Here is a 26,162-nt window from a genome sequence, read left to right on the forward strand (position 1 = left end):
GAGTGTCCACCCTCCCATGAGGCGGGCATGCCCTGGGGCCTGAAACGAAGACAGAGTAGACCAATGGATGCACCTTGAAGCATCATCCAGCTGAGGCCAACCAAGATGGGCCAACCACAGCCCGTCTGCAGACTCTCGAATGTGAAATCAAACCTGTCATCGTTGACATTTGGGGGTTGCTTGTTATGCAGCTGTGTGGTCCATCAGCCCCAGGGGGCCTGAGTGAGCCGCTGGGCCCCCCGCCTCAGCACTGGCCAGGACATCTGAGGTTAGAATGGAACTGGAGAGTGGGGACATGTCTGAGCATGTGAGCTGCCCTGAGAGGAAGGCCATACTGAGCCGGGCGGGGTAGGGGGAGGAAGCAAGGGTCTGCAGAGACCCACTGTGTAAGGCAATGTGAGAAGCCTGGGGAAGCAGAGAAGGATCAAGCAAGAGGAGCAGACAGACCCAGGGCCACCTGCCTGCAGGACTTGAAGCAGCCAGAGGCCAAGGCCCCCACTGGGGCTGTCAGGGCCCGCCATACTCCACTGGGCACCTCCAGAGAGCCCAGGAAAGCTAAGCTCAGAAGAAAGGCGGTGCCCTTCTGCAGGGAAGTTGGACGAGCCCTGCTCCCTGGAGTCTGAGGCTGCGGGGACCCCCAGTGACTGGCCTCTAATGGGATGAGTCCAAACCATCCCCCAGCCACCCCAACTGCCCTAGAAGCCACAGTGTCTGAGACACAGGTACCAGGCTGCTATCTGAGCAGAGTCCCACAAGCACCCACTCAGGGCACCTCGCGAAGCCGAGTGCCTCTTTGGCATTTAGGAGTTCTATTTGTGCCCACGATAGGATGCAGTCCCCACATTTAGCACGAAGCTGTTGATCTATATTTATTGACATGGAAAGATGTCCCCAGCATATTGTCGAGGAGAAAAACCCTTATACACAACAGCCTGTGGAATCTGCTGTCACTCATTTAAAACCGTGTGCATATGTGTTTACCCTCAGAGAGAGGTGTGTGCGGAATGTCACCAGAGTGGTACTCATGGTGGCTTCTAGGGGTAGGATTTCCAGTCATGTCTTTTTGTTGTTGTTGTTGTTCAATTCTGTGACTGATTTTTATGATGAACATGTATGATATTTTACAAAACATTTTTCAAAAAAAAGAAAAAAAAGCATTTTGCTACTTAGGCAATTTTATAGTGTCAGACGCAGGCTGAAGGAGGGTCTGGCTCTCGCTCTGCCTCTTGTTTCCCTTCTCCTTCTCTCCACCCTTCCCTTTCTCTAGGTCTCCTCTAAATGCTCCTCTGGGGGCCTCTGTGTTCTGATGGGTTTGGGGTCAGGTGACCTGGGTTGTAACGCCAGCTCTGTGTAAAAGGGGCTTGAGAATCGCTACTCCACATGGTCCGAGAAGTAAGATGGGCTGGGGGAGGCCCTGGGCAGCAGAGTGCATGTGTGGCTGGAGGAAATCACACCACCAGCCACACACACACACACACACACACACGGCTCCTTTCCATAAGCCTCAGAGCCAGCCCTTCATTGGTGCGGGGGAAATGGCTTCAGGCTCATGCGCCATTCATAAACTTGAGAACTTGTAGTGAACACTCATTTTTAACTGGAGTAAAGTTTACCTGACTCTCCAAGGGTTGAGGAAGTACACCCAGGGCCCACATCTTCCTCAAACCTGTTTGTTGTCCAGCTAAGAATGGCTTTTACATTTTAAAAGAAATGAGACAAAGAATATGGGGAGGAGACTCTCTATGGCCTCCAAAATGTGTATCATGTGCTTCACAGAAAAAGTTTGCCACCAGCTTCTCCATCCCAAAGCGGATTAGGAGCAGGCCTGGGAGCAGCCTGCACACTGACCGCTCGGGAAGGGACAGTTAGTAAAAGGGGGAAAGGGCGCACCGCAGAAGCACAGGGACGTCTCCCTGCCCTGGATGGTGGGCACCAACCCTCCTGACCCAAGCCATTTAGAGAAGCACTGTCCTCAGGTTCTCTGGTTAGGGAGGCAAGGACGTGGCATCTAGGGTGAGTCCACTCCAGAGGGTAAACTGGAGTTGGGGGGGGCTTCAATTATGCAGGAAGTGTCCCATGAGTCAAGGACCCTGTCCCCTCTTCCTAAGTGCTGCTGGCCTTAGAGAACACGTGGGAGAGTGGAGAACAGGGATGGAACCCAAGCAGTGTGGCCCTGTGTGCCGGGCCCTGAGCCCTGCCTGCAGGGCTGCTCTTGGGCAGGACGGGGTCTCTTTCCCTTATGCCCTCCAGTTCCTCCTGGGGCGTCAATGACTCCCCTGTGTCAAGCGGACCCCCACCCTGGGGTGTCTCTGGTGCACTTGCTCATCCCTGATGGAGAGGCCTGGCTGCTGCTGAGACCAGAGGGCAAGGAAGGCCCATGCTCTGCTCTCTGGCTAGGGGGGCCCGGCACATGCTATAAGTACTGCAGAGTTTCCTTCAGCCCATGCCCACCCACTATATCCAGACAATGACTCCATTTTTCAGACGGAAAAACTGAGACTCAAGAGCTTACACAAGGCCTTACAATGTATAAATGGCAGGGTCTAGACTCAAAACCAGCTCTCTCTGATCCCACAGTCCATTCCATTCCCCTCCACACTGCTGCCTCTTTTGTAAGGAAGGGGACACCTCCCTGTCTCTCTCTGGGGCATCCTCTTGGGCCCTTGGAGGTGTGTCAGCAAGGGAGCTGCCTGCCCAGCTCCCACCCGCTCTGTCCCTGAGAATCTGAGCCAGTCAAGTGTGGCAGGATTGGGTCTGCTGAGACGGACTAATGAAGCAATTTAAAAACAATTGTTTGGAACACACAGACATCTGGGTAATAATAGACTACAAGACAACTGACCAGTGAATTTTCTCAGGGCCACTAACAGAGCAAGATCTACCTCGGCACATGCAGATGGCATGAGACTCTTCAGAGGGCCCCGCAGGTGTCTCTGCAAGGATTTGAGATGGATGAATTGCCCAGGATTGTGAATCCACTCCTCCACTGTGGCCGGGCTGGGCACTGCACGTGTGTGCCCGAGGGACGCTGCTGTGCAGGCGCACACAGAAACACATGTGCATGTGTAATGTAACATTATCCTGCATGTGCATAAATGTGAAGGAACACCTATGCACACACACACACTCACTCCCAGGCACATACACAGATGAACACACATGGAAGGGAATCATTTCCCTGCCCTTCAATTATGTGTTTGGTCACGTGACATGCTTGACATGCATGACATGCAGATTCAATGGAGTGCTAGTTCCAAGGCTATACCTTGAGAGGCCCCTTGCCCTTATGGCAACCTCATGAGAAAAACTTGCCTGAGCTAGCAGCTGGTCCCAGCAGGAGGGTGAGAGACACCTGCAACAGAGCTGCTCCTGCTGAGCCCAGCTAAGGCACAGGTGTGTGGCAGATATATTGGTGGTGGTGGTGGGGGGGTTCCTCTCTGCAGCAAGTGACCAATAGGCACATCTAGAGGCATGCACACCTAGACACACAGGCACACAGTCCCCTGCATGCACACGCGACATCTGCACACGTGCATGCTCCCGGCACACACACATTTTCAGACACAAACACCAGCTTGCCCTCCTGGGTGAGGAAGGCTCGTGGGAGCCCGTGGTGAGCACTGAGCCCTGTCTGACCCTGCCTTGTCTCCAGAGCCTCTCTCTTGCTGCCACTGCAGGGCCGGTGGCTGTGAGGTATTTGCCCCCAACTGCTTCTCTAGACCGCATGCCTAGCCCACTCTGACCTCAGAAGGGCAGGGTTTTTTCCAGAGCCTCCTCTGAGCAGCTCTGACCCAGGGCCCAGGTTTCATTCCCATCACAGCTTCCTCGGGAGGGAGGAGCTGGCTGTCACCTTGTGACTTGGAGCAAGAACAAAGGGAACAGCAGAAGTGGCGTGGGTGGGGCAGGGTGGGGCTGCTCCATTTGTGGGGGCAGGTGCAGGGCAGGAGCCCGGGTCCTACTGCTCAGTGACATCTGCCCCTGAGCTGGGCTGGGCCCTCCTCACACATCGCTGGGGTGGAGCCACCTGAGCTGTAGGAAGATGTCACTGTTGCTTGGACTTTAGCTGCTGGGTGTGAAATGGGCCCCGAGAGGTGGTATAGCTTAATGGGGGTGGCAAAGGGGAGGACCGAGCACTGGGGCTTTTAAACAAAAGGTCTGGCTTCTAATCCTGCCTTCCCTACTCCTGGTGGGCGGGCGGAAGCCTCTGTTTCCGCATCTTCAGAATGGAGGGAGCAGGCTGTTTGAGACCCTCTCCTTCACCTTTATCCTCATGAGGGTGGGTCTGAGGGGGGAAATGACCATCTCAAGAATGCCACAGAGAAGGCCCTTGCATTCCCTGTGCCTGAGCCCTGTGCACCTTCCGGGATGCCCTGGACATCCCGTAGCAGAGGCATGATCTAGGGCAGCGCTTGCAGGTTGATGGCAAGATACACAGCCAAGAGTGGATCCCAGCCCTCACGTCTCAGGCATGGGAAGAAACTAGGTACAGGTGACATCCAAATACCTGGGTGGAGTAGGAAAAAGCCAGCCACCAGATCCATGTGCATATATGAAGCTCCTAATGCATTTGTCTGCTGTGCTAATAGCTAAGGTCATAACGATAGATAAGACACAGACCTTATCCTCCAAGGAGCCACCATCCAGAGGGAAATTGACGGGTGGACAGACGTTCACCGTGCAGAGTGGTCATTGCTATGACAGGAAATGCCAAGTGAGTGGAGAGTTGGGGGCTTCTAACCCAGCCAGGAAAGAGGCAAGCCAAGCCTCAGCACCCAGGGGATGCCTAGCAAGACTTAAAGCCTGCTGCCCACTCAAACCAGTGTGAGTCACCTTTCTGCTTGGATGAGAGGCTTAAGCTGCCCTGGAGTCCCCAGCAATTCAGCTCTGCCCCTACATTTGCATCCTCATTCCCTAAGCAAACACACACACACACACACACACACACACACACACACACACACCCTGGCTGCTTCTCAAAGTTTCTTGTAGGACGCTGCCTGTGAGGAGTTGTGCTCAACGCAATCCCCTCCCCTCTTGTCAATTCCCAAGAATGATGCGGGGCCTCTTACAACCAAGTGTCCCGGGCAGCAGCGTGGCTGACCCCTTCCTTCATCTGGTGCAGTAGGGAAGTGGTCCTGGAGCTGGTGACACATGGGTTGAGTCCTAGAAGATTGGGTATAAGGCAGCCTGGCACACGCATCCGGTGTGCAAAGACCAGAAGAACTGCTCCGGAGACATAAGGTGGTCTCCGTGGCCACCACATACATAGAGAAAAGGGACTGGGGAAGCCAGCAGGCCCAGCTGGCATGGCCTGGCTGTGACCAGGTGGATCCCATGGAGAACAAGGGGGGATTCAAGGAGTCCCTTGGGTGTGGGGAGGACAGAAGCCAGGCAGCCGTAAGCCTGAGGAGGAAGGGGCAACCCTGGCGTGGTCATGAGCACAGCCTGGCTTGGTGTGGATTTGCAACAACTCCTCGTGTTCAGAGAGAGGTCAGAGGGGCTTCAACCCGCATAGCCTGGGTGCAGGCCTCTGCGGGCTTAGAGTTCCATTCTGAGTGACGGGGAAGCCACCGGAGGGCAGGGAAGATGGGTGGGACAGACTGGAAGGAATCGCGCAGTGAGTTGGAACAGAAGGAGGAGGGGACAGTCTGAAGCTGGAGTCCTGTGCCACTCCATTCCAGGGACCAGAGGCAATAGTGAGCCGCGAAGAGGAACCGGAACTGCTAGAGGAGGAAAGAAGGGCTTCAAGGAGGACAGCGTGGCCAGGAAGTCACTCACTGCTGCTGAGGGCCTGGGGCTGGGCTGGGTTTGGCAGCCTGGGGTGGAGGAGGACAAAGACCTGAGGGTGCTGTGCAGCGGGGACAGGCGGGACCAGCGGGGATGGGCGGGACCAGTGGGGATGGGTCTAACCATCCTGGTCATGGATTCAAGAAAGGGAGGGAAGGCCAGGAGACAGCAGGCCCACACTCTCTCCAGGATTTTTTCTACAAAGAGTAGGAGAGAAACAGGCCGGGAGCGTCCACACATGTGAGGTCCAGAGAGAGGATTTCAAAGGGCAGATCTGTCATTATGCATCGTGTTCGTGGTGCGAATGATCCTGTCATCATGGGATCAGGAGCTGGCAGAGAGGACACCTGCAGGGCACTGTCCTTGGGTAAGTTGGAAGAGATGAAGTCCAGTGGATAAGTAAGAGTTGGGCCAGGCGCAGGAGCCGGGTGCTTTCCCCACCGTCACAGGAGAGAGGACAGGGCCCGGACAGGTGGCGGCGGGCATTTGTGAAGTTCACTTCATTTTTTAATTTTAGTTTGTTATATGAGAGCAGAATGCATTACAATTCATATTACCCATATAGAGCACAAGTTTTCATATCTCTGGTTGTACACTGTGAGGTTCACTTCTGATCTCTTCTGCTTTCTTAGGGAATGAAGACCCAGGTCATCAGCTGAGCACCAAGCAGAAGGAGGGGCTGAGGCCATTCTCTCTGAGCTCCCTGCATCTTTCCTGGTTAACTGGGGGTAATAAACCCTGAGCTGTCTATCTCTCCAACACCTGCCCAGGGCCTCAGAGGGCCTGGAAAGCCCTCCACGAGCAGCCCAGACTACTCAGCACTTTTCTGGAAAGGATTATCCAAGACCAGGTCACTGGAGCCCAGAGTGCCCAGCCTTGCCCAGCTCTCCCCAGGCCAGCCCCAGCCCATCAGGCAGGTGCAGGGCAGCAGCCGTGGTGGAGGGGCAGCTGGAATTAGCTGTCTGCTACGGGCAGCTCCTGGAGGCAGGGCCTGCAGCCCCCTCATTCATAGCCAGCTCCACATCCTGAACCCAGAGACTCTTTTTTGCTCCTGCTGAACTATGTGATCACACCTGTCAGGCCCCTGGGAGCACGGCAGGAAGACGTCCTGTGCCTTCAGGTGCTGCGTGATGGAAACGGAGAAGCAGCTGTCAGCTGGGGCCCCTTCCCCCTCCCTGATGCAGCCTCCCCACAGCAATGGCAGTGGGATGGGACCATATGGGGACAAACTTTCTACTGCAGCAAGAGCAGCTTTGGGGACCCAAGCTTTGTGCGCCTGGATCCTCACACCTTAGCTCACTGAATCCCCAAGACAGTCACAGTGGTTCTGACACCACCTGCACTTTACAATGATGGCTCTAAGGTGCAGGGAAGCTAAGTAACTTGCTCAAGGTCACCCAGCTGGATATGGAAGGGACAGGACTTGAAGCTGGTTTCATCTACTGATAAAGGCTGTTCCTTAGACACCTGCTCATGCACACTCTGCTGAGCCCCTATTTATCAACGCCCCACACCCGCCTAGGACCTCAGAGATCCCAGAGATTGCTCTACTAGCTGCCCAGGCCCTCCATGGTACCCCTCGGCATAATCCAAAAGAATTTCCTGGAAATGTATCGGGAGGAACCCAGTGCCCAAGCCTTGTCCTGCTCTCTCCACAGCCAATTCAGCCAGGTCAGACTGCCTGGGTTCAAGTCCATCTCAGCCATTTAATACCTTAGTGACCTCAGACCTGGCATACAAACCTTCCTGAGCATACAAACCTTCCTCTATTTTCCCACTCCCAGAGTTGCTGCAATAGCCTTTGCCGTCTAAGCCTGTCGACATGAAAGCCCAGGCCAGGGCAGGGCCAGCGCAGGCCCACTGCTCCCTCTCTCTGTATACCAAGCCTCTACTGACAGCCTCGCACCACATCCCTCTTTTGGTTCACATAAAGCTGTGGTCTTCTCTGCCTCCCTTTTGTATCAACAACCTCATGGGGCTTTGCTTTAAAGAAAGAGAATTATGATAAGCTGGGAAAGCGTGAGGTACAAAGCCCCTTTCCAGAGGCCTGTGTGGTAGCACACACTGCTCCCTTCATCCAGGAGCCATCAGATGGGTGCTCCATGTGGATGAGGTTGGTGGTGCTCCATGTGGATGAGGTTGGTGGTGCTCCATGTGGATGAGGTTGGTGGTAAATGCATATTGGAGGTAGACTGGAGATTGACAGGGAGGAAGCAAAACAGGGGGCCAAGGATTAGGCCTGAAAGCAGGAAGCAAGTACTGAGCAGGAGGGGGTGGAGGAGAGTCAGGAGGAGCCAGCTGAGGCCTGGGGTTGGGGCAGGTTTAGTCCAACTCTTCAAGAGTGAGAACCAAAGATCCTGGCGAGGTGGCTTCTTAGAATCAGAGTGGGGCCTGAACAGCCAGAGGGGCCAGCAGCTCCTGCGTAGACCAGAGGGACTAACACACTGGGCACCATACCCTGAATCCACATGGAACTCGTGAGGTCTCCCTGTGTCCCCTTGTGCATGCAAGACAAAAAAGTAATTTGGCTCTGTGCCTGGTGAGAAAGCCCCGGAAAACCACTGGCCAGGGCTTCTTGCAAACTTCCAATACCAGGGGCTCAGCCCTGAGGTGCTCAGTGCACCCTGAGTCCAGGCTCACACAGTTGGATGTGGCTGCACAGATCCCAGCGCCCAGGACTCAGAAACCTCTGGCCAGGCCTTCCTGCCTCCACTCCACTGGATGCTCCAAGCAGGACACCAAGACTTCCCTTGTGCCTACTGCCCCCGAGGAGGGCTGTAGGTTGGGGTGGCTGTCTGTGGTCTGCCCATTTCGGGGCTGGAGAAGGAAGCTGAGCTTCAGAGAGACAGAGAGAGACAAGGAGAGAGACAGAGAGAGAGGGAAGGAGGGAGGGAGGAGGGAGGGGGAGAGAGAGCGTAAACATGAACCAAGATCCAACAGCCTCCCCCGAGGCAACTCCTACAGAGTCCGAGAGGATTTCAGTCTTTTCCTCCACCTGAGACAGGAATAAAATGAGAGCTCCTCTGATTACAGGGACCCTGACTCCCTCAGCAGGAGGAGGCAATAAGTGGAGACAGGTCTGTGTGGCTCAGGATGGGGAGACTGAGCCCGCCAACAGTGAACTCACCGGCCCTCTGTCTGCTGCCTGTGGCAGACATCACTAATCAACCAGGATGCTCTTCTCTTGAAAAGGTTGGATTGCAGCTTCAGACAACAACCCACACCCTGAAGGCCTTGAGACCCCAGTGGATATGGCCTCTAGCAACAGGAAAATTGTGGTAGGCTTAGACGACCAGACTGAACTTGACCCCAGAGGTCAAGGGCAAACCTCTAACAGAGCTTTGAAACTACCTCCTCGACTCACTGGCCCCGGACTCTGTTCATTTGGGACCAGGCTTCCTTTCTTCCTTTCTCTGACACTGGTCACAAGCATGCAGGGGTTGAGTCCTGAGCCTTCAGGGGATGGGGCAGGACAGAGAGCACCTCTGTGCATCTCGTCTTCATGGCAGTGTGCCTGCACACCAGCAGTGACAGTGACACTTGAGAATGTGAGTGACCCGGGTGTCGCGCCAGCCCCGCTCAGGGCTCTGCGGCTCTCCTGGAGCAACCTAATCAAGCCCGGGGATTATTTTTAACTGGTTGAGAGGGGATCCTGGCATCAGGGTCTCCGCTTTAGCAGCTGTGCTGCCAACCAGGTGCCACTCCAAACCCCTGCAATCATTCTAGGACACTCAGAGAAAGTGTCCTCGGGCTGTGCTGGCTGGACAAGCGCTCTGACTCTGTCTCTGCCAGCCCCTCCACACTTGGCCGCCAGGCTGAACCAGGGCGGCAGGAGACACCATCGGCTGCTAAGGACAGCCTTAGAGGCCCATGTGCAGACCCAAAGCTGTGATCCTGCTTGGGAGATGGCCACTGGGAGAATCGAGGACTCTGAAAACGATGTGTCTTGAGGGTCTGCGGCCAGCTGTACACCCAGAGACTGGCTGGCAAGGGCAAAGGTCAGCCATGAACTCCCCAGACACGGCTCTCACTCGGCCCAGCATTTGGAGCTCCGGGCTGCGCTCCCTCCTGCTAAAGAGAGTTTGGAGCGGGACAGCACACCTGAGCACCCCGCTGTCCTCTGCCCGTGGCAGGCATCACTAATCAATCATGGCACTCGTTCTTACTCAGGCTGGATGTAGATTCAGACCCCCTTCACCCAGAGATCCTGTCGGCCACAGCCAGCTGGACATGAGACCAAACTCTGTGGCTAGTCCTGTTCATAAGCTGTTATAATCAAATTGGGTTGGGATGGGAAATGGTGACCTTCCGACCATGGGCCATGAGACCATTTTAGTGTCTGCTTCACTTTTCACATGCTAGGACAGGGTACCAGAGGACGTTCGCAGTTCCAAGTGGTATGTCTGGTGCCAGCACCCCGGGAAATCCTGATTCACGAGGGTCCCTATTGAGAGCTGGTGGAAAGGGGTGCACTTCCTGTTCTTCCAGCACGCCACCCCCCCAACAAGTGAACCTTGTTTGGGAAGACAGCTTGTCCACTGTCCCCACCAGCATGGCTTTAGGGGACTGCCAGTCATAGACCCCCCCCATACAGCACAACATGGAATATTCAGAAGCAGACACCTCTTTAGTGGTCACGCTGTGCATGGGAAGTGCCCTGCTTGTTTCTTGATGCTCATTGGGGTAAGAGGCGGAGACAAATGGGATGAGCCAGGTGGAGGAGAGGGATCAAGATGAAGGAGACAGAGGAGCCAGAGGTGGGGAGTCCAGCCAGCACCTGGTTCCAACTCCAAGACCTTCAACAGTCGCATGCCTCTTGTGAGGAAGTCCCTTTCAGATTACACTTTTTAAATAGTTTCTGTCACTTGTGACCCAGAGCTGGACAGGCCCTGGTGCATCCCAAAGACCACTGTGTGGGTGCTGGAGGGAGACGCTGAGGGCGTGGATGGCCGTGGGATGCAGGTAGTCATGGTGACGGAAGGAGCCCGGGTGATGGGAGGAGCCCGACCCGGCAGGGAACCAACCACAGACGAGGAAGGATCAGGACAATTCTCCTTCTCAGGAGGTTCGCCGCCGTGGGCTGGTCCTGGGACGCCACCTTGCCTAGACCCTTAGTCCTCTCTGAGGCTCCCAGAGGTAGGCTGGGCTCAGTGCTCTGTTGCCCCAGGAGTGGGCAGTGTCTTAGGCACCACCCTCCTGCCCTGAGAACACAGCCTTCCCTGCTCTTCCCCACACATGTCCCCACACCCACGGTGCTCTCTCATGGACCGTTGGCAGCGCCATCAATGCCCCTGTTCCGGGCACCTGGGACATGGCTAAGCCCTTGGGCCTGGCCACAGCAGGCTTTCTGCCAGTGGGGCAGAGAGAGAGCACCCGGCACACCACACGGTGCTCATTTCCACCAGTGGCAGGTGGAAAGGGTTCTGGAAGGCCACAGAAGGCCATGCAGTGACTGTGTGGGATCAGAGTGGACCAAAGACGAGGCCTGAGCTGGGCCAGGGCTCGCGTTGAGGCTGGGAATTTCCTTGAATCCCCAGAGGTCCCCAAGCAAGGCAGGCCCCTCCCACTCGCCCTGGGTGGGTGCTGCTCATCTTGGACACCCTCAGCCAGCAAGGTTTTGGCGTATGACCTAAGTTTCACAAGAGGACGCACCAGAGGAGACAGGGCCGTGGCAGGAGCCCCGTGATCAGGCAGCCATGGGCTCCCGGGGAAGCCTTGGCCATGGGCAGGTGCTGGGCACGATCTGGGCACCAGCTAGCCCCTGGGCATGGATGCTGAGAGCAGGGGAGTGGGCCACAGGCCTTCAGGGGAACAGCTGGGCGTGTGGGCAGGACATTTCTCCTGGCAGTATCCCCTCACACCCCCACCCCCCACGGCTCACCAAGCCACCTGATTCCTATGTGCAATGTTTTCTATTTAAACCAGTGGAGTCGATTCTGTCTGCGTCTGACAGCCCCGGGGTTCGCAGCAGGTTCTGCTCGGGCCTCCCTCCTGCCCTAGCAGTGGGTGCCACGGCTGGCCGCGCAACCCCGGCACCAGAAAACTGCGGATCTGAATCCCGGCCCTGGCACTTCCTACCTATGAGACCTCGGGACCCAGGTTAGCTTCTTCTCCTGTACAACGGTGGTGATTATGCTATGGACCTCATGGTGCGGCCATAAAGCCCAAGTGAGATCCTGTACGGAGAGGGTACAATGCTAGACACCACGAGTGCTGGGCAGAGAATTGTGATTATTAGTCTTACCGCTCAGGCTTCTTTGTGAGCCGACCCAGGCTTCACACTGGCTGAGAAAAGTCAATTTAAGAGCAGACAAAAGAGCATTCACGGCATAAGAAAAGGGGACCTTGACAATCTAGAAAGTGAATTGAACAAGATAAAATAAAACAGGAATAAATGCAAGGTCCCAATCTTAGGTAAAGAAAATCTGAACAAAGAGAGGGAGGCTGAGACATAGGGCTTGATTGTCATATATATGAGACAGGTTTGTGAGGTTTAGACAGCTGATGAGTGTGTTCACTAGTGTGATACCAAAAAGCTAATGTGGTTAGTGGCCGTGTTAATAGAGGTAGAGTGTGCGCCAAGAGGGAGGTGAGAGGATGCTCTACTCTGTGTTGATCAGCTCACATCAACAAAATTGAATTTAACACTGGAAAACCTTAGCATGAGAGGATACAGATATACCTTGAGCTTGAATTCAGAGGAGCCAACCGAGATGGGGAAAGGACTAAGATAATAACACTTATGGCTCTTTTATTATGTACCAGAAGTCACTCCAAATCCATTTATCTCTCTTCCTCCAGCAGGATAGGCTTGAACTTGTAGAAGTGGGGATAGGCTGTGTAGATTCTGACTTGGTTCTCATGGTGGCCTTGACAAGGAGGACAAGTGTGTGGCATTCCTGCTAACACCTGCCCCTCCCATCCCAGGGCAGACATCACCACTCAATTACAGAGCTTATCTAACTCAGCCCAACTGTGGTCTCCAAAACACCCTCTTCGACCAACTGTGTGCTCAGAGATGAATCCCACAGCCCCATCCATCACTGCAAGAACAGATGGGTCCAGAGTGATCATGCTGCGAAGAATGACTGACTTTCAAAATGGGCTAGAGATGGAAGAGGGAGCTGGCAGAGGCCTCTCAGATGCAGCTGCAGCCCAGCCGCTGGCCCTTAGCCCCCAAGGCACAGAAACTTGGCATTTATCATAAGAGCACCCAGGAAGGATCAAGTTCTGTGACAGAGACAATGCCATGTGCTCACCAAACCCCATTTCCATTTCTTCTTCCTGGCACCCAAGAAGAACACATTTCCTGGCTCTCTTGAGGTGCAGTTGGAGCCATGCACTGGGTGCTGGCCAATGGGTGGTGAGCAAATAAACATGCAGCACTTCTAGGCCAGATCGTAATGCCCCCTGGGGAAGTGATTATCCTTCCCCCTTCTTTCCATTCATCAGTGACCTTGAGGGCCATGTGCTGGGCATGTGCTGGCCATGTGCTGGGCATGATCCCCAGATGGGAGGAATCCCCGAAGTTGCTGTCCAAACTGTAGCCGACCGTGGCTAGCCTTGCTGTGTTAGGCTGCCAAGATGTCAGGGCTAGTTATTAACGCAGCAGAGTCTGGCCTGGCCTGACTGTTCTCCAATGTCCTCTGAGTCCACCAGCATCAGTCCCACCCACAAAAGCTTGCCAGAACCACACATTCCTGGCTCCACCTCAGAGGACCTGGAACCACCGATCAGGCAGGTGGCCCAGGAATTTGCAATTTTAGCAAGAAGCCCAGGGATTCTTATTGTCCTTGAACTTTCAGAACCATTCATGCTCAGCCACACCGTCAAGCAGAGCAGAGCCCTGGGGTCGCCGTCAGGGTTAGCTCTTCCATGGACACATGTAAATAGAAAGAAGTGGAATTCCCATCTGAACGTCTCTTGGGGCCCTGGAATCTGCTCCAGGGAGTTGAAAAGGGGGTGTCCTAATGGGTCCTGGTGTGGTTTGAGGCCCCTCCACCCATCTCAGGGAAATGTCCTGCACAGACCAGAGAGGGCACCAGCTTTCCCTGAGAGTGCGGGGAGCATCCAGACAATGCCCTTCCCGGGGTCGGCTCTTCTTAGACCCGAGACCCCCATCTCCCTTCCCACACCTCTAAACGGAGGGATGCCTCGAGCCGCCCCTGGACATCCCTGACTGCCACTCCAGCATGGGCAGGGCTGGGGGGCCGCTCAGAGCCGCACCAGCTGAGCAAGCCCACTCTCCCCTGTCCTCCGCTCCAGGTGCAAGGGCGCCTCCACCTGCTCTGCAGACAGGTGCACCCTGTCTGCAGAGCACACGGGCTCCAGGACGCAGGGGCACTGAGCCCCAGCTCTGCCCCTGCCCAGGGAATACACTGGTGCCCACCACTTCACTTCTGCAAACTGTCACGTGGAAGGTGTCACAACCACCTTCTGCTGTTGTGATGCTCACATGAGAGAGCCCAAGGTGCTCCCTCAAACGTCGTCACAGGGAGGGAATGAATGACGCGCTCTGTGCGTGAAGTCTGCGAGTGAGTGGGTGTCTGGGGGGGAGGTGGGGGGAGGGCATGGGGTGTGGGGGATGAGGTGCCCGCAGTTTCGGGGTGTAAAAAGCAGGATGAGCTGGGCAGTGGCAGAAGGACCAGCACTGGTTATAGAACCCAGCGCCCCAAGAGCCCTGAGGGGTCCTTACACCCACTCCTTGGCCTGGAGTCCAGCAGCGCTGGGACCGACCTGACCCCATGTCACTGTGGTTTGAGAAACACATCCAGGGACCTGGTGAAGCCATAAAAAGCCGGGCTGTCATCTGGGACCCCGTGATTCACACTGAGTCCACACCCCTGAGAAACCCTTGCCCTGAGGACCAGGAGACATGCAGGCCATTCCAGCAGGGGGCCGTCACCCCAGCGGGGTCCCACGGGGCGGGTTCCAGCCACTCTGCGGCACCAAGGCCTCTGGAAATGAAGGGACTGCGGCCACACAGCCGCATGAAGCAGACTCTGTTCTTAAAGAAAACAAGGGAATGTGAGATCCAGAGTCCAGAGGGCGTTCCCCTGAGGGGTGGGGCCCCGCCTTGGAGGAGCAGCCCTGGTGTCCATGGGTGGGGACATTGCGGGTCACTGTAGCATTGCCATAGCACACACAGGCTTTGTATGTCATGTATGCTTTGGTAAGAAGCTGATGAAATGAACAGGAGAAAATAAAACAAGGATTTATTATTGTGACGTTGTACAGGCAATTTCACATCACAGGGACAGCACAGCCTTGCCCTATTGGTCCTCACCACTGGCACGCGCGTGACCCTCTGGACCAGGTCCTGCTCTGAACACTTGGCCTAATGAACCCACTTAACCTCCACGGAAACCCTGGGGGGTGAGGGATTATTATTATGAGGATTATGCAGATAGGGAAACTGAGTCAGGGAGATTATCTCGCCCCGGGGGCTCACATCCCTGAGCAGCAGAGCCAGGATCCAAGTCCAGCCTACCAGGCTCGGGGGCATGTTCCTAACCACTTGGCAGCACAGCCTTGAGCCGACAGATCACCTGGAATCACCTGTTTAATTCCCACCTGGGCCTCTGAGTAGGGGATTGTCCCATCTTCCAGACGAGGAAACCAAGGCTCAGACACCGTCACATGCCTGCTCCAGCGCCTCTCAGCCTCCAGCAGGCAGGAATGCCTTCTCACAGGGCTCCCCCAGCTGACAGTCACCATATTAGCCACTGTCCAGGTAGGTGCCATTGACCCTCAGCATCGGCCCACACCTTGAAACCTACCTGCCACTCCCTTAGCACTAAGTGACCTCTACCACTGGTGATCCCCAAGAGCTCTGCCGTTTTCTTCTGCATCTCCTTGGTGGGTCCCCAGGGGCTGTCCCATGCTCCACCTGTGAAACAAATCAAAACTGGCCTTGAACAAGCCTCTGCTGCCCGTGCCTCGGTTTCCCCAAATGTGGGTCGGAGAAAATGGCTGCAGGATCCCACCCACGTCCTGAAAAACAACAGATGCCACCTGTGTTGCCCCTTGGAGGAGGAAGCCCGTTAGAGAGGGGTCCACGAGAGGCCTCATTTCTGGAGAATCCAGACTTGGGGGTGCTGCCGGCCTCCCCCACCCCCTGGAGGCCTCTGATCCATTCCAAGCAGCTTGTGACGGCAGCGCATTGCAATAGATATTAATTGCTACATTAAATTCTATGATATTGCTTAAGAGAATGTTCATTTAATTTCCCTGCAACTGTGGTCAACCTGATCTTTAATCGAAACTGACAGGCACAATTTAAATCAGGTAGCAAACTCCCCACTCTTTAAAGGAGCCAAGAATGGCATGAATATTAAATGGGTCAGGACAGTTGGCAACACTAATACAGTTTAAATCGGAACAAGCCTCCGCTACAGCTTTTAATTATTCATGCTCTCCTGGTAAGTCGGGCCCTGACAGCAGTGTCACCAGGAGTTCAGGAAACTTCCTCAACGTGACGTGAAAGACAACGGGAGAAGGGGTAGGGGCTGCGAGGCCCGGGGTTCCGGGTTAGACCCGAGCTGTCCGAGGGCAATCTGGCTTCCAGAACATGCTCCGGGGTTCTCCTTGCTATGGGTCTTTGGCATCTTTTAAAGGCTGAATGCTAAATAGCGGAGGGACAGAAACAGAAATCTAAAGAAGACAGAGATGGTCCGTGGGGCGCAGGCGCAAAGGCGAAGCTCAGAGACAGACCTCAGAGATGGAGACAGACTTCCAGAGACAGAGAGATGCAGAGACACAGAGATGGGAAGCTAACCAGGACAGAGACATGAAAAGACACAGTGGGGACAAGTGGGGACAGTCAGAGCCTGGGCTTCTGTCTATGATGCAAGAAGACCCGGGCAGGGGAGCAGGAACGGAGGTGCAGCCCAAGCCACCAGGCAGAATGTGTCCCAGAAGCAGATGTCTGGGGACCGGGCGGAACTTGCCTGTAGCCACGGGGCTCTGAAACCACCCAGGCTCCCCTGGGGGCGTCTCTTGGGCTGAGCCAGGTCCCTAAACCTCCTGGTGATGGGGAAACACCCGTGTGCAGTTTTGGAAACAGCGGCCAGTGTGGGGGCGGGAATTGGTGGGGCCAGGGGCAAGGACAGAGACTAACAGGGACAGACCCTGATCAGACCAGCCAGGCAGGAGCAGAGATGAGCCCAGCAGGTGGACAGGAGGAAAGGCCAGGAGAGGTAGCGGGAGCCCTCAGAGCCAGGCAGAGGGAGGCGCAGGGAGGCTCCCAGGGGGCGAAGATCCCCAAAGGAGATCTCCCTTCCGCACCCACCTTTGAGGCGCGGTTCGCTGGAGACCTGAGGTTCCAGGGAATATCGCGCCTTCTGGCCTGTAGCTGCCTTGCCACCCATCCTGGTCCCTCTCTTTTGCCCCTCCCCACACTCCCCAGCTCTAGGGGGTTTTCTAGCACATTCCTTCCCTGAAAGCAGCGTCCAGTGCGGAGATGGATCCCTCCATGGACCCAGAGGATCAGTTCTGGCCGTTTGCCTGAATTCTCTCTCTGCTGTTTTCAGCCTCGGTCACCCCTTGGGCTGATGCGCAGGGTGATGTGCTGACAGCACTGAAGGAGGAGCCCTCCCTGGTGCCTCAGTTTCTCCACTCACCCAGTGCAGTGTGACGGAGGACGGGGTGAAGGTCAGCTGAGCTAACCCAGGGGGTGTAGGGGACAAAGACTACGCCCTTGAGGGACATTGTCGCTGTACCTCTTTTGTGGGTCTCTAGACCCCAGCAAAGGGGTCCGGGCTGCTGTGTCCTCGCACAGGCAGCCCTGCGGGGCTCCTGTCTGCTCCCTGCTCCTCCTCGAGGCCGCCAGGCCCCCAGGGCAGCCCCAGACATCCTTCCTGGTGTGGACCCCGTGGCTGAAATTTGCATGGGGTCCCCTGGGCTCACTGATCTGTGCCCAGAGGGGAAAGTAAATGGAAAGAGCAGCTTCCGGAGCCCGTGTGTTTGCCCTCCGCCGCTCTAACATTTACACACCGAGGGGGCTGGCGGAGCTGCCAGGCAGGGGAGCAGGCGCGGGCTGAGCCAGGTCAGAGGGACGGCTCAGGATTCACAGGCTCCGGGTCCCTTCTGAAGACAGAAGCCAGGGTAGGCCTGGAGAGGGGGGAGGGACTGAGAGGAGTGTCTGTCCTGACCCTTCCTCCCAGAGAGACAGCGCTGGGGAGGAAGCGTGGGCGTGGTGCAGAATCAAAATGCAGGCCTTACTCAGAAATTATCAAGGATTGCAAGATGGTGACAGCGGAGCTCTCAGACATGTATGGGGACCTTCCCAATGTGGGGTCATGTGGCTGCACAGGCTAGAGACCCAGGACGCTGGCCTGTCCCAAGGCAACAGGAAGAGGACCATAACAGAGGTGCCCCCAGTGGGGGTGCCTGGGGAGGACCTGGGCAAGAGCAGGATGCAGAAGCAAAGGATCCTAACCATCGGGCTGCGCGGGGTCACCCAACCTCGCCGAGCCTCAGTCCTACGTGTAGCCTATTGCCCTGATCAAATGGTTTCCAAAAGCGAAAACCCAGCAAGCAATGATTATTGTCCTTTAAAAAAAAAAAAAAACCTACTAATAGCTAATAACAAGATAAAACACCCACAGCTCCTCCCCGCCCCTCCTACGTCAGGGGCTCCTGAGTCGAGACCAGGCCACACGGCAAGTAGACTGCTCCTCGGTAGAAAGGGCATCCACCTGCTGGGGATGTTTCTAGAATTTGAATTACGTTAGACACTAGCCAGGAGGGCTCCGGGCTGCAGGACAGAAGAGGCAGCCAAGCCGGGCCTCTCCAGGTTCTCACTGATTTAGCTGAGCACCAGGCACCGCGGTGTGGTGTGCGTTTCCCGTGCAGCTGCCAGCAACGGCCCTCACGCTCCTGAAACTCACCGATCTAGGTTTGGCCCTGGAAAGGACACGAGACACGGTGAGATAACAACGACTGTGAGAGTGTCCAGGAACCGGGTGAAGCTTTGCCACGTGTCAAGCAATGCAGAGGGAATTACAGGCCTTTTCTTCACCCTTGCAACGCTCCTGTGAGGTAGGCGCCCTCCACGAACCATATTAGGAACAGAGAAATTGAAGCCGAGGGAGATGGGGTCACTTGGCCAAGGTCACAAGACTTAGTGACATGCATTCATTTAATACACATCTTCTCAGCCTTGGGCCATGTGCTAAGGGACACTCAGACAGACCTGCCTTCCTTCCAGTGGGGAAGAGAGACAATGAACAGGAAAGCAAAGAAAACTAGACCATTATAGACTTCAACTAAAACAAAACAAAACAAAAATCGGGGAGGGTGCTGAAGTCAAGCATAATGAGAGATCTGTTTTTTATGGACCTAGATGGGTGCCTGGCACATAGTAGTTGCACAGTAAATGTTTGTGACTGACTAAATGAAAGAGGAGTTCTCACACTGTCATGCTTGTTGACACCTATAGAATGAGAAAGATCTGGGCCAGCAAAGAGTGGTGAGCCCCCCGGGGTCATGAACAGCAAGTGCAAAGGCCTGGGGCACGAGGCCCTGGAGGGGGCTGCAGGCTGTGGCACAGCAGGCAGGGTACAGAGTGGCTGGAGAGGGTCTGGAGAGGAAGGCAGGAGTCAGACGCCCCTGAGCCCAGAGCAAGGGGAAGCTGGTAAGGGAGTCCAGCACCCGAGGCCACATGCTGCAAGGAGACCATAACCCATCTCGGGTGGATTGAGATGGCCGCCAGGTCTTCCTGTCCTTCCTTTGATGGACCACATCTTCCCTAACATCTCTCTCCTGATTTATTTGGACCAACAGGAGGCAGTGGAAGTGACCAGGCCTCCAGAGACCTGCAGTGTCCTCATCCACCACCTGGAAGGGCTGCTCTGGAGATGCCGCAGGCTGGCTGTGAGGAGCCGGGGACCTCGTGGAGAGGCACAGGGAGGCCTGGGGCCTTCCAGCCAGGGCACAGCTGGGTTCACGGCATCCTGTGCACAGCATGAGGAGCAGAAGAGCCACCCGGCTGAGCCCAGTCACTCGAGACCTTTGAGAGAGAAATGGCTGCTGTCCAGAGCCAGGGATTCTCAAGCCAGATACCCAAAGCAGCAGGCTCAGCCCGGAGGAGGGCACAGGCAGGTGCAGAGATAAGACTATGACCGTCCCTCCCATCGGCCAGGCCAGGGACCCCAAGCCCACTGCTGGGACCCCGGTTTGACTCCCCTGCCCGCCTGCCCATCCCACCAGCTCTGCCTTCTGTGAACCCTCTCCTGGTCCCATCCCTTCCTGGGGACTCTGCTCAGCAGAGGCCACAAGGCCAGGAGTCCCATGAGGCTTCCTGTCCCTCTTGGCCTTCAGTGACCAGCGTGCTGCCATCTCGGGTCCCCGTCCCCGAGTCTGTGCCAGCCTGGTGTGGGGGGAGCTTCCCCTCCCTCCCTGGCTCTGGGGAGCGGCCGTCGCCCCTGCACTCCAGCGTGACTCACTGACCTTTACGAGCCTGAGGCTTGATGGGCCTGGTGTTTTATTAACCTAATAAAAAGGCAGCCTGGTTCAGGGGCTTAGCATTTCTGGAGAGGAAGGCTCTGCCCCCTGGGCATTGGGAGGAAGAAATACTGTCTGGGGCTGAGCTCCCCCAGCACCGCTCCCTGGGACTTCTTGTGGGGAGGCGAAGAGCAATTCATTGTATTCTCCATCAAACAGCAGCAGCAGCCACAGAGCTTAATTTAATTTTGTAATCAGTGGAAGCACAGGCAGAGGAAGACGGCTCCTGTTTTTTTCACTTTGCTTTTAATAGGATATCTGACAGCCCACATAATACAGTGGCTTTATGCAGCAAAGAATGTGCACGACGCGGGAGCGCGCACACACCGCCAGGCAGCTGCAGAAAGCAGGAGGGATCCCTGATTTGGAAGCCAGAGACCTCCTCCCTGGCTCGCTTTGGGGCTTTGGGGTAAATCACTTCACTTCTCTGTGCCCTGTTAGTAGTAACAAGAGTATTTTCCCTTATTTTTTTTTTTGATTTTGCAAAATAATAGCTAATATTTATCGCGGGCTTAATACAAGCTCCAGAGAATGGGCAAAACGTCTCATTGAATCTTGGGAACAAGCCCACAAGGTAGTTACTGCTATGATCTCATTTGTAGAAGAAGGATCTGAGGCACAGAATGGTTGAGTAACTTGCCCAAGGATACACAGCCCCTAAGTGGCAGTTGGTGCCTATCAGGGAGCTTTTAGATGTTAGTCATAGAAGCCAACTCTAGGTGTTGATGCAGGAAAGATGGTCACCCAAGGGGCAGGGAGTAGCCAGAGAATCTGCTTGACGTTGGGCTTCCAACGCCATCCTCAGAGCAGGCCTGGCGAGACAGCACCTCTCCACAGCCGAGCCCCGGGGGTGCTGTGTGGGACACGGCCAGGACCTTCCTTCTGTGCCAGCTCCTGGAGCCCCAATCTCCAGCAAGCTGGCTGACGGAGGGCAGGACAGGAGAGTTCTGGGCTCCCCGCTGGGGACAGACAGCGCATGGGATGGGAGCTGCCCAAGCTTAGGAGTGGTCAGGAGTCCCACAGCCAAAGGCAAGGCTAACACCCACTGCCACCGGACACTCACCTCGTGCTGCCCTGGGCCAGTTGGGAGAGGAGAGCTTAGGCCTTGGGGTTGGACAGGGAGCGCGCTCGGAAGGTCGGGGACTACAGCTGAGGTCTCCTGGGGCCGGGGGTGTTAAGAGAGCCAAATGCCCAGTGAGAAGGGAGCAGGAAGCCAGGACCACCTCCCCCTTCCCGTGTCTGCTCCTGCCCCGGTCAGCCTCCTGGCCCCAGCCTCCTGGCCCCAGCCTCCTGCCCTTGGCCAAGATGACCCGCCGCAGCTAGGCTTGGTCTTGCCCTCCAGCCCACGGTGCCCGCTGCCCCCCTGGGGCCCACTTTCCTGCCATCTGGCCAGCAGCCTGCTCCCGGCTCACCTGGGGCTCCAGTCTCACCCCCCCACACCTTGTCCCGTGGCTCAGAGGCCATTTATATGACAGAGCCTTTGATAAAGTACCCACCGCCCCAACCTCCAGCCCAGGAAGCAGCCCACTTGGAGTGAGCAGTGATCCAGGTGGGCACAAGGGACACAGGCACAAAACATGAAGGCAACCGGTGTTTACAAAGCACCTGCTACGCCTCTCCCCGAGATGAGAGAGGGGCCCTGCCCTGGGAGCTCACGTCTTGCTGGGGATTTGAGACATTCTCAGAAAGAGACAGGAAACCCGCGATCAAAGGCAGAGTCCCGCGACTCAAAGGAGCGTTCACACCGACTGGGAAAGACGCAGCTGGAACCAGCCTCAAAAGCTGAGGGTCACAGAAACCAGAGGGGTTCCAAGCAGTGTTTACCCGGGACAAATAGGATTTTGAAGGTTGTGGAGTTGAGGCGGTAGTTGGGGTTCCCAAACCAGGACAGTGGGGTGAGTAACAGAAGGAGTCCAGGCCAGCAGCACCTACCAGGGCCAGCCCATCTCCAAGGCTCTTTCCCGTGTCACCTCCTCATTAATGCTAAGCACAATCCTATGAGAAAAGCATCTACGAGGCTGATGGACGGACGAGGAAATTGAGGACCAGAGAGGGGAAGAACTTCTCTAAGGTTGCACAGCTCATGTAGCAAAACGGGACTGGGAATCCAGCCATCAGACCGTGGGGTCCATGGCCTAACTACTCTGCTATACTCCCTGTTCCTGTGGGGAGGTACCACAGGTGGGACCGTCCGGCCTGGGATGGGAGCCGGCCGGTGCACATCACACCATGGCCGGTCAGGAAGAGGGACTTGAGGTTGAGCAGAGGTGGCTGGGTGGTGCTGTAGCAGGGTGTGGGTTCTTCTGCAGACGCTGGGGCTGGGGATCTTGGGTTTCAGAACCAGACACCAGAGGGGCCCGAGTCCTGGCCCGAGTCCAACCAGCAGAGGGATGGAACTGGCCCTGCTGTGCGGGATGCTCAGGAAAGACAAGGATTAAAGATATGTCACAAAGCAGGGGCAGGGACGAGGGCCTGCAGTGGGGACAGGAGCAGGTGTCAAGAAAGTGGAGAGGCGGCTGCTCCTGGCCCTGCTCCCTGGACTGCAGCCTCCACTCCCGCCACCAACCAGCTGTGTGGCTTTGAGCAACTGGCTTTGCCTCTCTGGCCATCTGTAGGATGAGGAGACTGTAGGGATCCAGGGAGGTCAGGATTCAGCCCGGCTGGGCACCGAGTGTCACTTCTGGGCCCGCCGCCCCTCCCCCACCCCATCTGGCGGCTGATCTTCCTGCCATCTCTCTGGATCTGCTCCTGGGCTTTTACAGTATTTGTGTAGCAAATGGCTTGGCATCTTTTTGGACGTAGTCAGGACCATAAATTAACAGGTGCACCCTCTCCCCGGGCCTTGGCATTCCCTCCGGTCGCCCACCCCTCTGTCCCGTGGCTGCAGCCTCTGCCCGTTCCTCTGCTGTGACCTGCTGGCCCAGCCCAAACCCCTGGGGTCCTCTGAGGAACGCCACCTGGCCCCGTGGAGTCCACAGGGCCCTTGGCCCCTCCCGCTGCCTGGCAGAGCCGTGTCGTGCCCCACATGCCCAACTCCCCAAATGAGAGTCCAGGGACGTGCTTGTCAGGAAGACCAAGGCGGGAGGTGACTAACTGGCCGTCCCTGGGAGGCATCGGGGGTCCACAGCACAGGGCTCGCCCGGGTCTGGGCTTAGCTGCCTGAAAGACTAATCACCACCCCGTCCCCAGTGCCCAACGCACCAGCAGAGCAGTTTAAAGCATTTTCCAACACGGACATCGGGGCCCACGTCCACTGGGCAGTTGACGACGTGGATCAGAAGTCAGGAAGAGGCCCAGCTGGAGGAGCAGGCTGGGGTCGTCTCCGGGGAGGTTTGTGTGTGCAGTGCCTCTGCTATTTTGGTCCCAGTTGACTAATGTTGGAAATTAGCTGTCGCCAAACACTCATCATGCCACAAATAATCTTAAATGTATCACACACGACACTCGCTCATTGGCAGAGAGTAATCGAGTGCCCGCTGTGTGCCAGGCACCACACTAGGCCCCGAGGCCACAGGCCCAAATAATACAGAGGCTGTCACTGCTCTCTGGCACGTGGAGTCTGGGAGCAGGACAGGATACAAATCCAGGTTGACCACAAGTTTAGCGACGAAGGAGGAGAGGACGGATGTGGCACTCTCCTGATGGGCACAGCCTGGTCTGGGGGTGAAGAGAGACTCCCCCGATGAAGCGACTGGATTATAAAGTCAAGATTGAAAGAATGAGCAGGAACTGGCCGGGTGAGGCTGAGAGGGGAGAATATGCCTGCAGAGAGGAGGCACCTGCAAAGGCCCTGGGGCAACGGGAGGCAGGGGGGGACTTGGGGCGAGGGGCAATGGAACCCGGCCCACGTGGCTGCTGGGTACTGAGCCAGGGGAAAGCCGAGAGCCCAGCGAGAAGGGGGTCTGGCAGATGGGAGCTCAGAAACCACAGCAAGGTACCCTCCACCCTAGCAGCTCTGGGGAGACTGTGAAGGTTTCTGACGAGTGGAGACAGGATTGTTGGTGAAGCAGAAGTTGCAGCGAAGGGTGGAGCCTCATTGCAGCCTGATCCCTGGTCCAAAGAAATTGGTTTTAGGGAACTTTCCAGAACGCTCGGTGAGAGGCGGAGGAGCGGCGGCTGCCCGGGCTGCACACAGTTACGCGCTCCTTCCCACTCCCTCACAACGGCCCCAGCCCGCTCACCGGCTGTAGAAAATGGTGAAAGAAACCACTCACTATGATGTTTTGGGGGTCAAACCCAATGCCACCCAGGAAGAATTAAAAAAGGCCTACAGAAAACCGGCCTTGAAGTACCACCCTGATAAGAATCCAAATGAAGGAGAAAAGTTTAAACAGATTTCTCAAGCTTATGAAGTTCTCTCTGATGCCAAGAAAAGGGAATTATATGACAAAGGAGGAGAACAGGCAATTAAGGAGGGTGGAGCAGGTGGTGGTTTTGGCTCCCCCATGGACATCTTTGATATGTTTTTTGGAGGAGGAGGAAGGATGCAGAGAGAAAGGAGAGGTAAAAACGTTGTGCACCAGCTCTCAGTAACATTAGAAGACTTATATAATGGTGCAACAAGAAAACTGGCTCTGCAAAAGAATGTGATTTGTGACAAATGTGAAGGCCGAGGTGGTAAGAAAGGAGCAGTAGAGTGCTGTCCCAACTGCCGAGGTACTGGAATGCAAATAAGAATTCATCAGATAGGACCTGGAATGGTTCAGCAAATTCAGTCTGTGTGCATGGAGTGCCAGGGCCATGGGGAACGGATCAGTCCTAAAGATAGATGTAAAAGCTGCAATGGAAGGAAGATAGTTCGAGAGAAGAAGATTCTGGAAGTTCATATTGACAAAGGCATGAAAGATGGACAAAAGATAACATTCCATGGTGAAGGAGACCAAGAGCCAGGACTGGAACCAGGAGATATTATCATTGTGTTAGATCAGAAGGACCATGCTGTTTTTACTCGACGAGGAGAAGACCTTTTCATGTGTATGGACATACAGCTGGTGGAAGCATTATGTGGCTTCCAGAAGCCAATATCTACTCTTGATAATCGAACCATAGTCATCACCTCTCATCCAGGTCAGATTGTCAAGCATGGAGATATAAAGTGTGTGCTAAATGAAGGTATGCCAATTTATCGTAGACCATATGAAAAGGGTCGCTTAATCATCGAGTTTAAGGTAAACTTTCCTGAAAATGGCTTTCTGTCTCCTGACAAACTCTCTTTGCTGGAAAAACTCCTACCTGAGAGGAAGGAAGTGGAAGAGACTGATGAGATGGATCAGGTAGAACTGGTGGACTTTGATCCAAATCAGGAAAGACGGCGCCATTATAATGGAGAAGCATATGAGGATGATGAACATCATCCCAGAGGTGGTGTTCAGTGTCAAACCTCTTAATGGGGCCAGTGAATAACACTCACTGCAGGCATTTCATATGCAGTAGTGAATGAGTGAAGGACTATAATCATAATATGCTCACTACTTGCTATTGTTTTTGTTTTAATATTCAATTATAGTAGTGTTTTAAAAGTTAAATGAAGAATAAACGCAAATATAAAAGCTCTGACTTTTCCCTGTATGTATGATGACTTCAGTGTGCAAGAAGTTGTTTGATACCTGTAAAAACTACTTTTAAAAAAGTTCCCCTAGCATCTGTTAGGCCATACCTTGTAATTGATTTCAGCTGTGTATGTGGACAAACTTAGACTGAAATACTAGGTATATGTGTTGATTTCAGTGTATGACCCTTCATTGTTAAGCTATAAAATTAAAACTCTGTATTTAACTTGCAAAAAAAAAAAGAAATTGGTTTTAATTCACTCAACAAATGCGCCTCTCACCCCGCACCTGCCTCCTACTCAGCCTCATTCATTTCTCTTG

At 55.2% G+C, this 26,162-nt stretch overlaps 1 pseudogene; it reads left to right on the top strand.

Moving 5' to 3' along the window:
* Nucleotides 1-24,373: 24,373 nt before the first annotated feature.
* LOC139707238 (dnaJ homolog subfamily A member 1 pseudogene) lies at nt 24,374-25,848 on the top strand (annotated as a pseudogene).
* Nucleotides 25,849-26,162: the final 314 nt, after the last annotated feature.

The sequence above is a fragment of the Marmota flaviventris genome, chromosome 10, assembly GCF_047511675.1.
Source record: "Marmota flaviventris isolate mMarFla1 chromosome 10, mMarFla1.hap1, whole genome shotgun sequence".
In the NCBI taxonomy this organism is placed as follows: domain Eukaryota; kingdom Metazoa; phylum Chordata; class Mammalia; order Rodentia; family Sciuridae; genus Marmota; species Marmota flaviventris.